At 42.2% G+C, this 13,524-nt stretch overlaps 1 protein-coding gene across 3 annotated transcripts in view; it reads left to right on the top strand.

Moving 5' to 3' along the window:
• Positions 1-482: 482 nt before the first annotated feature.
• Positions 483-13,524, top strand: part of LOC109894486 (calcium permeable stress-gated cation channel 1) — a 34,903-nt gene continuing 21,861 nt past the window's right edge. Inside the window, exons 1-2 of one of the 3 annotated variants that reach the window (XM_020488007.2) lie at positions 483-617; positions 829-956. The gene's annotated coding sequence lies outside the window, so the exon portion shown is untranslated. Of the gene's footprint in view, positions 618-826; positions 957-12,662; positions 12,849-13,524 lie in introns of those variants that run through there. The other 2 variants (XM_031828968.1, XM_020488008.2) reach the window with 2 other exon arrangements.

Genomic DNA, 13,524 nt, shown 5'->3' on the forward strand with positions numbered 1-13,524 from the left:
GTAGTCTATGATACAGTTAACACTGTCTGCTCACTGTATAATTCGAAACAACACTGTACATAACTAAGAAGATCTAAATGCATATTCCATTAAACTGATTGGGATCAAATGGTTGGCATATGCAGATGCTGCATAGACGTTCAGCCTGGTCTCAAGTATTTCTAGCCATGGCCATCTTCTCTAGGCTACACAGTGTTTTGTCTGCACAAGTCGCAAAGCGCATGTTTGTCAAAATTATTCTCCAACAGGTGGCGATGATGCTTCTTCAAACTCCCTGAGTGTGGCAGTGGTCTAAGCATTAACAGATGCATCTATTTGTAAAACTTAAACTTTCCAAGCATACATACAGACAGTAGCTTTAGCTTACAATGATGGGCTACATGAATATGATATTGCTCCATATGAATTAAAACCGACTTCTTAAACGCAGCTCAATGTCATGTGTTAAATTAAAACATGTGTCGGCTAATAGACCCGCCATTTCACAATTTCATATTAAGTGTGAAAAAAGTGAACTGTCATAGCCGATCCAGATCTGATCATAGCCTATAAAAGTGCGGCATGAAGACTAGTGGTTAAACCGAAAGTTTGCTAGATCGAATCCCCGCGCTGACAAGGTAAGAATCTGTCGTTCTGCCCCTGAACAAGGCAGTTAACCCACTGTTCAAACTGTAAATAAGAATTTGTTCTTAACTGACTAGCCTAGTTAAATAAAGGATACATAAAAAATACTCAATATAGAAATGCAGTCAAAATAATAACATATGGTCAATTGTCTATGCTAAACTACGTTTGTGCCCTTATCTTGGACTGGTGTCTAATTTACAGGCGGCCTGTTAGCCAACCCCTGAGCAGGTGGGAGTTCCTGCTCTTGTTTCTTGGAACTGATGCAAAATGAGCAGCAGCAATGCAGCATCCTTCCCGACCGGACGCTAGCGATAAGGAGCATTTGAGAGGTAATCTACATTCATTGGGTGTTTGAAATCAAATTTTGCTTTTGTGCAATCTAATTCTATTTGGCGAGCGGTTGCTGGTTTTGCTTAAGTTATACAGCTTTAAAAAAGTGGGCGGGTTGACTGTGTTGATTGTAGCCTGATAGTAGCCTACAGCAGTGAACAGCTAATAAAACCAACGGAATCACAGGGAAAATCGAAAACCTTGTCTCCTCATGCATTCCAGGATAATCCACATTTCCCTAAAATGTTTGATGTGCACTGGAGAATTGATGAAGACATCAATCAATATGTAGGCTATTGGTTCATTTGAAGAACTTGTTTCCTAACAGACAGAGTTACTACAACAACTATTTTTTTTCATAAAGGACCTATTTAGTTATGATGCGTGTCTGTAGGTCAGGATAATGTAATATTGGGCAGGTTTCAGGTGGTTAGTGCGACACTGAAGGTACATTGCAGAGATTTACACCACTGACAGACACACCCCTCACTATACCGTCGCCGGCATTGTGTTGATTTGTGCCCATGCACAGCCTGTTACTCTCGGGTCACTTTGAATACATTTAGGTTGAAGGCTATAGCCTAATTAAATAAAACCAGCAACGGTTACACCAGCTTCTTCTTCTAAGATGTCTGATAAATGTGGTTTAGATTAGATTGCCATATCAGTGTGTTACTGCAATCACCAGTGGGATGTGAACTCAAACATTACCAATCCCCAAAGCAACATGGTAATTGCTACTCCACCTTAAATTATTTTATGCTTGCAGTCACACGAGGCATTGAGAAGCCATTATTAGCAGCCATTATTAGCCCCTTTCTTAATTTTCTGTGATTTTTATTTAACTAGGCAAGTCGGTTAAGAACAAATTATTGTTTACAATGACAGCCTAGGAACAGTGGGTTAACTGCCTTGTTAAGGGGCAGAAGGACAGTTTTTTTTACCTTGTCAGCTCAGGGATTCATTCGAGCAACCTTTCAGGTACTGGCCCAATGCTCTAACCACTAGGCTACCTGCCACCCCCTGCATTTGGAAAGTATTCTGACCCCTTGACTTTTTCCACATTTTATTACGTTACAGCCTTATTCTAAAATGGATTTAAAAATAAATCTTCAATCTACACACTTAATGACAAAGCAAAAACAGTTTTTTAGAAATGTTTGCAAATGTATTAAAAAATTAAAGATTTATTTACATAAGTATCTAGACCCTTTGCTATGAGACTTGACATTGAGCTCAGGTGCATCCTGTTTCCACTGACCATCCTTGAGACGTTTCTACAACTTGATTGGAGTCCACCTGTGGGAAATTCAATTGATTCTACATGATTTGGAAAGGCACACACCTGTCTATATAATGTCCCACAGTTGACAGTGCATGTCAGAGCAAAAACAAAGCCATGAGGTTGAAGGAATGGTCTGTAGAGCTCCAAGACAGGATTGTGTCAAGGCACAGATCTGGGGAAGGGTACCAAAAAATGTCTGCAGCATTGAAGGTCCGCAAGAACACAGTGGCCTCCATCATTCTTAAATAGAAGAAGTTTGGAACCACCAAGGCTCTTCCTCGAGCCGGCCAAACTGAGTAATCAGGGGAGAAGGGCCTTGCTCAGAGAGGTGACCAAGAACCCGATGGTCACTGACAGAGCTCTAGAGTGCCTCTGTGGAGACATTTCTGCAGCACTCCACCATTCAGGCATTTATTGTAGAGTGGCCAGACGAAAACCCCTCAGTTAAAGGCACATGACAGCCCGCTTGGAGTTTGCCAAAAGGCACCTAAAGGTCTCTGACCATGAGAAACCAAAATCAAACTCTTTGGCCTGAATGCCAAGCGTCACATCTGGAGAAAACCTGGCACCATCCCTACGGTGAAGCATGGTGGTGGCAGCATCAGAGACTGGGCGATTAGTCAGGATCGAGGGAAAGCTGAATGGAGATAAGTCCAGAGATCCTTGATGAAAACCTGCTCCAGAGCACTCAGGACCTCAGACTGGGACCAAGGTTCACCTTCCAACAGGACAACGACCCTAAGCAGACTGCCAAGACAACGCAGGAGTAGCTTCAGGACAGCTCAGGTGAGCTGAAGGCAGTCATTAATGACCTTGGACCACAGAAGGTATTTGCACTGGTGCCATACAATGCTGCAAACATGAAGGCTACTTGATGTAAAGTGGAGAAGTCCTACCCTGGCATCACACCCGTTGGCTGTGCTGCTCATGTGTTGAATCTGCTCCTCAAGGACATGGCACTGAAAACAATGGATACACTCTACAAGAGAGCCAAGGAAATGGTTAGGTATGTTAAGGGTCAGTAAGTTATAGCCGCAATCCAACCTCACCAAGCAAAGTGAGAAGAATAAGAGCACCACATTGAAGCTGCCCAGCAACACCCTTTAGGGTGGTGTTGTCATCATGTTTGACAGTCTCCTGGAGGGGAAGGAGTCTCTCCAAGAAATGGCCATATCAGAGTGTGCCGATATGGACAGCCCCATCAAGAAGATCCTCCTGGATGATGTATTTTGGGACAGAGTGGTAAGCAGCCTGAAACCAAAAGCAGTAGCCATTGCACGGATTGAGGGAGACAGGATGGCACTATCTGATGTTCAGACTCTGCTTGCAAATGTAAGCGAAGAAATCCGAACTGCCCTGCCCACTTCACTGTTGCTCCAAGCAGAGGAAACTGCAGTTCTGAAATACATCAAAAAGCGTGAAGACTTCTGCTTGAAGCCCATTCACGCCGCAGCGTACATGTTGGACCCCAAATATGCTGGCAAGAGTATCCTGTCTGGTGCAGAGATCAACAAGACCTATGCTGTCATCACTACCGTGTCTCGCCACCTTGGCCTGGATGAGGGCATGGTTATTGGCAGTCTGGCGAAGTACACTTCCAAGCAAGGGCTTTGGGATGCAGATGCAATATGGCAGTCGTGCCAACATATCTCATCAGCCACCTGGTGGAAGGGACTTTGTGAATCTGAGGCTCTTTCCCCTGTTGCCTCAATCGTCCTCCAAATCCCACCAACATCAGCCACCTGAGAGTGCAACTGGTCCTTGTTTGGGAACACACACCAAAGCACGCAACAGGCTGACCAATACAAGGGTTGAAGAATTTGAGGCTTTTTGAGCCTGACAACGAGCCATCCTCAACAAGGTTGGAAAGTGACAGTGAAGATTAGGCCTTAGCACCTGCTATTCAAGAGGTGGACATTGAGGAGGTCCAGGGAGAAGACATGGAAGCTGGAGAGGAAGACAACCAAAGCTTTAGTTTCTAGACTATCATGTATGTTGGAAACATTTCTGGGAGATTTGTTAACTCATTTAATTAAAGTTCAATTTGTAAATAAATTATTACATCCCTCCAATAGAAATAAAAATCTATGTCTACTTATGATAAGGTAAATGTTATGGCTTTCTTCCGTCGAAGGAGAGTCGGACCAAAATGCAGCGTGGTTAGTTCGATACATGTTTAATGAAAACGAATACGAACAATACAAAACAACAAACGGAAAATGTGAAAACCTATACAGCCTGTCTGGTGACAACTAACACAGAGACAGGAACATTCATCCACAAAACACAGTGAAACCCAGGCTACCTAAATATGGTTCCCAATCAGAGACAACGAGAATCACCTGACTCTGATTGAGAACCTCAGGCAGCCATAGACTATGCTAGACACCCCTACTCAGCCACAATCCCAATACCTACTAAAACCCCAATACCACAACACAAAGTCACACCCTGGCCTGACCAAATAAATATATAAACACAAAATACTAAGACCAGGGCGTGACAGTAAAAGGTTTATGTTTCCGTCTCCATATATGGTATATATTTCCAATGCAAAAAAACATCTACATTTTAAATGGTATTCATTTGCATATATTTTTGTTAATTCCATGGAAAGTTTCCACCTGAATATTCCCCAAAATGTTTAACCCTAAATACCATATAGCTTCCCTGTGACGTTTCATGCTATTCAATAGGAATGCACGATATATCGGTGAGCATATTGGAATCGGCTGATATTAGCTAAAAAGGCCAAGATCGGCATAGGCCCGATGTCTAGTTTAACGGCGATGTCAAAACTGACGTGCGTACCTAACGTACGCAGATGACGTAATGACGCCATGAAAATTACAGCGCTACACAGAACAAAAGCAGAAACATACTAAGGGAACACTTCCAACAAGTGTTCAAGTCGAGCAGTCATTTGAAAGGGTAAGAAAATTTCAGCGAGACAACTCAAAGGCGAAATCCATTAATGCCAAGATAATGGAATTCATTGCCCTTGACAATCAACTTTCCTCTGTTGTGGATGTTGGTTTTTGCCAACTGGTCAAGCCCCGGTACACACTATTTTTCAGATGTTGCCCTACTTGAGTTACACAGTATTGTTGAAACGTACATCTATGAGCTACTTGCTATGGGTGTCACTGCTATTAGCTTCACGATTGACATTTGGACCAGCGACGTCAGCCCCATGAGCATGCTGAGTCTGATAGCACAGTGGGTCGACAAGGATTTCATACAGAGGAAAGTCGTATTGCATGTTTAAGAATGTGCTGGTTCTCATACCGCTGCTGCCATTTCATTGGCATTTGAGAACATGTTTGAAACATGAACACCCTCCTAGTTCCATTTGAACAACTGACTCGAGAAGCTAATCAACTGCGTCTGCAGCAGAAGTGAGCAGATGCTGGGCCAATTTGTGTGCCACCTTATGGGACTCCCAACCACGGCCAGATGTGATACAGCCTGAATTCGAACCAGGGACTGTAGTGATGCCTCTTGCACTGAGATGCAGTGCCTTAGACCGGTGTGTGTGAACTATTTAACTGTACTAGAATGCTTAAAATGTTTATCTTTTCTTTGGCAAGGAAAATATTGGATATCAGTATCGGCCAGAAAAGTCATATCGGTGCATCCATACTACTCAACGGGAGTCCTCAGGGACTCCTTCCAACACAACCCAACTCAAACTTCCTCTCACATCAAATATATCTGTTTTCCCCATAGACATGTACCGACAGTGTCATGTATCTACCTCGCATTTGCCTTTTGGAATTATACTTATATTACCCTCTCACAGGTCCCATTACTCCCAATCCATGACTCCCTACTGCCCAGGGCTAAGCTGTCTGTATTGGACTGACCCCTCTGCCTCAGACTGGTTTAGGCCTCATATTGGGGCTTGGTCTAGTTCTGAACTGTGGGACTCTGCTCCACTCACAGAGATTCAGTCAGACACCCCAGGAGCCTGGAGAGAAGCCTGGGATTTGTGGGTTTTACTCAGTGCCTCTAATTGGCTTCATTCCTGTAACTCATCTGTCTGCCTGTTACATGGGTTATATGTGAGTTGTGTTGATTAAATACATTAATGAGATTGTTTGCCAGTGCCCTTTTTTTAAATATGTCATTTGTTTGATCATAATCTATTGATGTCTAAATCAAATCTGCCAGACATCACTGACTCGGAACAGAAATGTTATGAGGTTGTATCGCCACTGTTTCTTATTCCAATCAAGACAGTATATCTAGATGTTTATATAAGTAGCCTCTAGTTTTTATAGTAGCATGAATGATCTTCCTTTGTAGCCTAAAAATGAGAGCTACTTAAACTGCCAGCCTGGCCACAATTATCAATGGCATAGTCTATACAGCAGGCTGGGTATACACACAGTGACAGTGCTCCTTAGGGAGCCTACTGGGCATGTTCAGTGCAAACAGGAAACAGGTGTTCAGTTTGTTGAACAAGGCCAGTGTGTGCAGTCATCACCCCAGTCACGTTATGGATCACCCAGCCTTCAGTAAGAGGCTGCCTTGGCCAGAAGAGTCCTTTCAGCAGCCATTCTGAGTGTGTGTGCATTTGTGTATGAGAGAAAGAGTGAGAAGGTAGTAAATAAGGAGAAAGCCCCCCTCCACCCCCACTTTAGAACAGGTGGAACAGCAGATTGTATCCCCTACGCCACCTCCAGGCTGGGCCTCTTAAGGACTCCCCTTCTTCCCCCTGTGTCTATGGACAGATGGACTTTCCTCAGTAGCCTGTGGTCTGCAGACAACCAGAACTGCTCAGGCCTAAACCATCTGTGATATAGAAATAAACCTGACACAAAAACTAGCTTTATAACAATTGCATAACTAATGACCATTAACATAATAGGAGCTATTAGGGCTAGATTCAGTCTTTATCACTAGCTGTGTGATGCTGGTCATGCGTATATCACATCCTTCTGTTATTTTTATTTGACCTTTTATTTAACCAGGTAGGCTAGTTGAGAACAAGTTCTCATTTGCTACTGCGACCTGGCCAAGATAAAGCAAAGCAGTGTGACACAGACAACACATGGAGTAAACAAGTCAATGACACAGTAGAGAAAGAAAGTATATACAGTGTGTGCAAAAGGCTTGAGGTAGGCAATAAATAGGCCACAGGAGCGAAATAATTACAATTTAGCAGATTAACACGAGTGATAAATGAGCAGATGATGATATGCAAGTAGAGATACTGGTGAGCAGAAAAGTAAATAAAATAAAAACAGTATGGAGATGAGGTAGGTAGATTGGGTGGGCTATTTACAGATGGACTATGTACAGCTGCAGTGATTGGTTAGCTGCTCAGATAGTTGGTGAGGGAAATAAGTCTCCAACTACAGCTTTTTTATTTTTTATTATTATACTAATTTTTAGCAATTCGTTCCAGTCACTGGCAGCAGAGAACTGGAAGGAAAGGTGGCCAAATGAGGTGTTTGCTTTGGGGATGATCAGTGAGATATACCTGCTGGAACGTGTGCTACGGGTGGGTGTTGTTATCGTGAACTGAGATAAGGCGGAGCTTTACCTAGCATAGACTTATAGATGACCTGGAGCCAGTGGGTCTGGTGACGAATATGTAGCGAGGGCCAGCCGACTAGAACACACAGGTCGCAGTGGTGGGTGGTATAAGGTGATTTGGTAACAAAACAGATGGCACTGTGATAGACTGCATCCAGTTTGCTGAGTAGAGTTTTGGAAGCTTTTTTGTAGATGACATCGCCGAAGTCGAGGATCGGTAGGATAGTTTGGCGGTGTGAGTAAAGGAGGCTTTGTTGCAAAATAGAAAGCCTATTTTTTTATTTTTTTATTTTTTGGATTGGAGATGTTTAATATGAGTCTGGAAGGAGAGTTTACAGTCTAGCCAGACACCTAGGTATTTATAGTTGTCCACATATTCTAGGTCGGAACCGTCCAGGGTGGTGATGCTAGATGGGCGGGCGGGTGCGGGCAGCGAACAGTTGAAAAGCATGCATTTGGTTTTATTTGCGTTTAAGAGCAGTTGGAGGCCACAGAAGGAGTGTTGTATGGCATTGAAGCTCGTTTGGAGGTTAGTTAGCACAGTGCTCTGTTATCAGAGCTCAATTGCTTCAAAATGGCCATATTCACTCATCTCAATTCTTTAATTTGAGAGGATTATCGGCGGGCTTTACTCTGACCTGTGAAAAGTGAGTGATGTCAGAAACCACCCCGAGGAGTCTTTTGGTGTGTGCTTCAAAATCACTCTTACATTTCAATTACGGGGCTTCAGAACATTTCTTTAGCCTGTGGGGAGGACCTGCTACCTCTGCTTTAGCCTGTGGGGAGGACCTCCATCTCTGGACCTGTTATTGTTTTATTTATGCTAATTGCAAGCCCTCGGAGAGGGTCCTTTTTATAGAGGTCGACCGATTAATCGGAATGGCTGATTTAATGAGGGCCGATTTCAAGTTTTCATAACATTCGGAAATCGGTATTTTTGGACACCGATTTTGCTAAATTTTATTTTTTTATGTAATTTTTTAACACCTTTTATTTAACTAGGCAAGTTAGTTAAGAACAAATTCTTATTTTCAATGACGGCCTAGGAACGGTGGGTTAACTGCCTTGTTCAGGGGCAGAACGACAGATTTTTACCTTGTCAGCTCGGGGGACTCAATCTTGCAACCTTACTGTTAACTAGTCCAACGCTCTAACCACCTGCCTCTCATTTTATTAAACTTATCTTATAAAAAATCTATCAATCATAATCACTAATTAACTACACATGGTTGATATTACTAGTTTATTTAGCGTGTCCTGTGTTGCATAAAATTGATGTAACGCAGGGAGATTTAACAAAAGCGCATTCGCGAAAAAAGCACAATCGTTGCACGACTGTACCTAACCATAAACACCCATTGTCACGCCCTGGTCTTAGTATTTTGTGTTTATATATTTATTTGGTCAGGCCAGAGTGTGACATGGGTTTATTCTGTGTTAGTGTTCACCAGACAGGCTGTATTAGGTTTTCACAATTCCGTTTGTTGTTTTGTATTGTTCGTTTTCATCGTTATTAAAGATGTCTCGATTTAACCACGCTGCATTTTGGTCCGACTCTCCTTCAACGGAAGAAAGCCGTAACACCCATGCCTTTTTTTAAATCAATACACAGAAGTATATATTTTTAGCTAAAAGAAATCCAAGTTAGCAGGCAATATTAACCAAGTGAAATTGTCACTTCTCTTGCGTTCATTGCACGCAGAGTCAGAGTATATGCAACAGTTTGGGCAGCCTGGCTCATTGCGAACTAATTTGCCAGAATTTTATGTAATTATGACATAACATTGAAGGTTGTACAATGTAACAGTAATATTTAGACTTGGGGATGCCACCCGTTATATAAAATACCAAACATTTCTGTATTTCACTGAAATAATATACGTTTTGTTTTCTAAATTATAGTTTCCGGTTTTGACCATATTAATGACCTACGGCTCGTATTTCTGTGTGTTATTATGTTATAACTAGGTCTATGATTTGATAGAGCAGTCTGACTGAGCGATGGTAGGCAGCAGTAGGCTCGTAAGCATTCATTCATACAGCACTTTCGTGCGTTTTGCAAGCAGCTCTTCGCAAGCCCAGCGCTGTTCATGAGTTCAAGCCTATCAGCCAAATGGCTGGTGTAACCGATGTGAAATGTCTAGCTAGTTAGCGGGGTGCGCGCTAATAGCGTTTCAAACGGCACTCGCTAATAGCGTTTCAAACGGCACTCGCTCTGAGACTTGGAGTAGTTATTCCCCTTGCTCTGCATGGGTAACGCTGCTTCGAGGGTGGCTGTTGTCGATGTGTTCCTGGTTCGAGCCCAGGTAGGAGCGAGGAGAGGGACGGAAGCTATACTGTTACACTGGCAATACTAAAGTGCAGATAAGAACATCCAATAGTCAAAGGTATATGAAATACAAATGGTACAGAGAGAAATAGTCCTATAAATACTATATTAACTACAACCTAAAACCTCTTACCTTGGAATATTGAAGTCTCATGTTAAAAGGAACCACCAAGTTTCATATGTTCTGAGCAAGGAACTCAAATGTTAGCTTTTTTACATGGCACATATTGCACTTTTACTTTCTTCTCCAACACTTTGTTTTTGCATTATTTAAACCAAATTAAATAAATTATTTATTTGAGACTAAATGGATTTTTATTGATGTATTATATTAAGTTAAAATACGTGTTCATTCAGTATTGTTGTAATTGTCATTATTACAAATACAATTTTTTTTTTTTTTTATCGTCCGCTTTAATCGGCATCGGCTTTTTTTTGGTCCTCCAATAATTGGTATCGGCGTTGAAAAATCAGAATCGGTCGACCTCTAGTCCTTTATCCCAGAGTGACAGACAGTTGTCGAGGTGACGAAGGTGGTTGAGTCAATTTGAGTTCACACTTTATTTCCGTTTAATTTCTCTGCCATGGCCGGACTCTCTTCCCCTGGTGACATCTGCACGCTGAAGCAGGTCGCGTTAATGAATCTGGGTCTGACGGAAGGTTTTACTGTCCATGAATCCTTCTCTTTATTTTTTAAATCTGCATTTAATACGGTAGGCAATGTCAGATACTGCATGGAGTCAGGTGGGCGCAGTATGTCTTTGATCTGCCACAAATGTTTCAGCACTGTTACCCCATGGGCTGACCCTTTGCAACATGTACAGCATTTGTCATTGTCATTACTGTCATGTACAGCTATATTTTTGTTGACCTCTTTAGAAGTGAGATGCCTTTTCATAACTCTCATAACTCCCACTTATAAGACACTTACTTATAAGATGAATATTGATTGGGCACATCTCAGAATCGTTGGCTGCTTTCTGTGATAATTCTTGAACATCACGCTCTGTTCCTTGTTCTACTTCATTTAATGATTGAATCAGATTCAGATGGCATGCCTACTAATAATTCGATATTAAACTGATTTATGGCAGAATGCCGAGTATTGGCATTAGTCATGTAAACACCTTACTCTGCTTATCTTATCTGTTTTTCTGACCAATGTTTTGATTTATTAGGACATATAAACAGCTTAATCGGTGTTCCAGTTGTGTATTTGATCTGCGCATGTGCCAGAACCAGAGAGCGCAAGCTTCCCTCTTATGCGCGACTGAAAGGTTGCGTCTTATAAATTGTTTCCACACACAAACTTTATATAACCAAACTCACAATCCAAATAGCATCTCAAAATGAACACGGTCACTGTGGTAGAACGTTTATTTTGATTGGCAAATTTCAGCATTTATCAAAAGTCTCATCAGTAGACAAGATTATTAGGGAAATCGTACTTCTTACAAAGCATGTAAACATTTTAAACAAACTATTATATTAACCTAACTATCCAAAATATTTGCATCATTGTGTGTATGTAACCATTAGTGTGTTCCTCTCATGCACTGGCAAAAACATTGATCAGAAAACCGGCCATGATTACAACCCACTCCAACTAAAAATGACTTTCGGTCAGTATTCTGAGGTACAAACATGGACTAGGCCTACCTCAGTTGGCCTTTGTAACATAATGTGCTGTTTGCTGGCTTGATTTGTGTTTCACAATAACCTATTGAAGGGGTACTCTAATTGGGATGACACAGCTATTGGTCAGAGAGGCAGATAATGGATTTCAGAGAATGATTTGACTGAACTGGTTGTGAGTAATGGGTAGAAGCAGACCCATTGAACTGTTTGCATTGCAGGTTTAGTGTTACCCAGATTTACCCTTTCAGGGTTTGTTTGTATAAAGTATTTTTCTGAGCATCATGGCAGCAAAACCTCAGTTGAGCGAGTGCGCGTATGCACACACACACACACACACACACATCCACTTCTGCTGTTTTTCTGGTGCATTGAGTAAATTAGCCGGTCTGAGCTAGCATTGCTCTTTTTTTAAATGCCTCTTCGTCTTAACTGAGGTTTCAGGATCAGCTCTTTTCCCATCTGCTTTTTGATGCTCTGGCCAGATGAGCCTCTTCCTCTAGTACTGCCTGCCAGCCAGTCATGGGAGAGAGGCACTTTTATAGCCTGAGCCAAAAATCCTGTTTCTAATCTGCTGCATTGGCTCATTGTTCTTATTCAGGAATGAGGATCAGAGGAACGATCAGAACACCCAAGGCTCTAATATTCCCACAGCAGGCAACAGAATCTGAAAGACTTATAGGAAAGTGTTTGTACATTTTACTTGATTGCCTTTTTTTAAACCCGGCTGCCGTTTTGGAGGGAATCATAAGTGAGTGTGTGTGTGGGTGTTTGTTTGTGAGGATATGTATGTATGTGTGTGTGAGCCACAGAGACTTTGTGAGGGGTGGGGTGTAGTACTGTACAAAACAGTGTAGCGTAAACTGCTGAGTCGCATTGCTTGAGACTGAAGTTGGTTGTAGTGCCCCATGACCTGACACAGTGGGTAGCCCACAGCATCCTGCCCTGCAGTGTGGAGCTTCTGTACAGTAGAGGAGGCACACATCACATCAGGAGCAGGATCCAGCCCTCTGGTGATGAAAGACTCAGGAGGGATGCTATAGCTAGCAAGGAGTGGCTATGGAGGAAGGGGAGGGACATCTCAGTGAGCCGATGCAGGTCTGTCTGAACTACAGTATGTTAAGCTCTTATTTGTTGGAGAGTGAGTATCTCTACCTTAGATTGTCGGGCTGTTTCCCTGTGTATTGTGTAGCTCTCCCTGTGCACGGCCGTTCAGTTTTGTGGTCTGCACTTGCTCACCAAGTGATGCAGTCACAGCTACTGTCTTTAGTGAATGGTTATTGATTATATTTAATTTCTGTAATATTCACCATCTCAATCCTTATCATTTCATCTATAACTAGTATGATAGAGCATCACCATTATACACTAAAGTAAAAGAAAATATCATTTGAATACATGTCATGCAAGTCTCTTGTGCTTTTGGTTACTGATAGGTTGGGCATTTGTGTTATTCCATCATTTTGTTTGTGTTTGCATAAACAGCAGTGTTCATTGTTGGATAGCCCTTTCCGATATCACATTACTGTGTCTCTGGCTGTATTGCTTGTTGGAAGAGCGCTTTTGCTTCAAGTCTGTAGTCAGCTTATTTTTTTACTGTGCACAGCTGTACTGTAGTTAAGTGGTTAGAACTCCTATTGGAAGTGAACAGATAATGAAAATGGCATGCTGGGACAGTGAGGAGGGCAAATTCGATCACTAGTGTAGAAATGCATCTCCTCAGAGACACCGTGTTGGGTCTGATTTGGTCCTGTATCCATGGGAACTTCCCTCC

The sequence above is a fragment of the Oncorhynchus kisutch genome, linkage group LG7 (assembly GCF_002021735.2).
Source record: "Oncorhynchus kisutch isolate 150728-3 linkage group LG7, Okis_V2, whole genome shotgun sequence".
In the NCBI taxonomy this organism is placed as follows: Eukaryota; Metazoa; Chordata; class Actinopteri; order Salmoniformes; family Salmonidae; genus Oncorhynchus; species Oncorhynchus kisutch.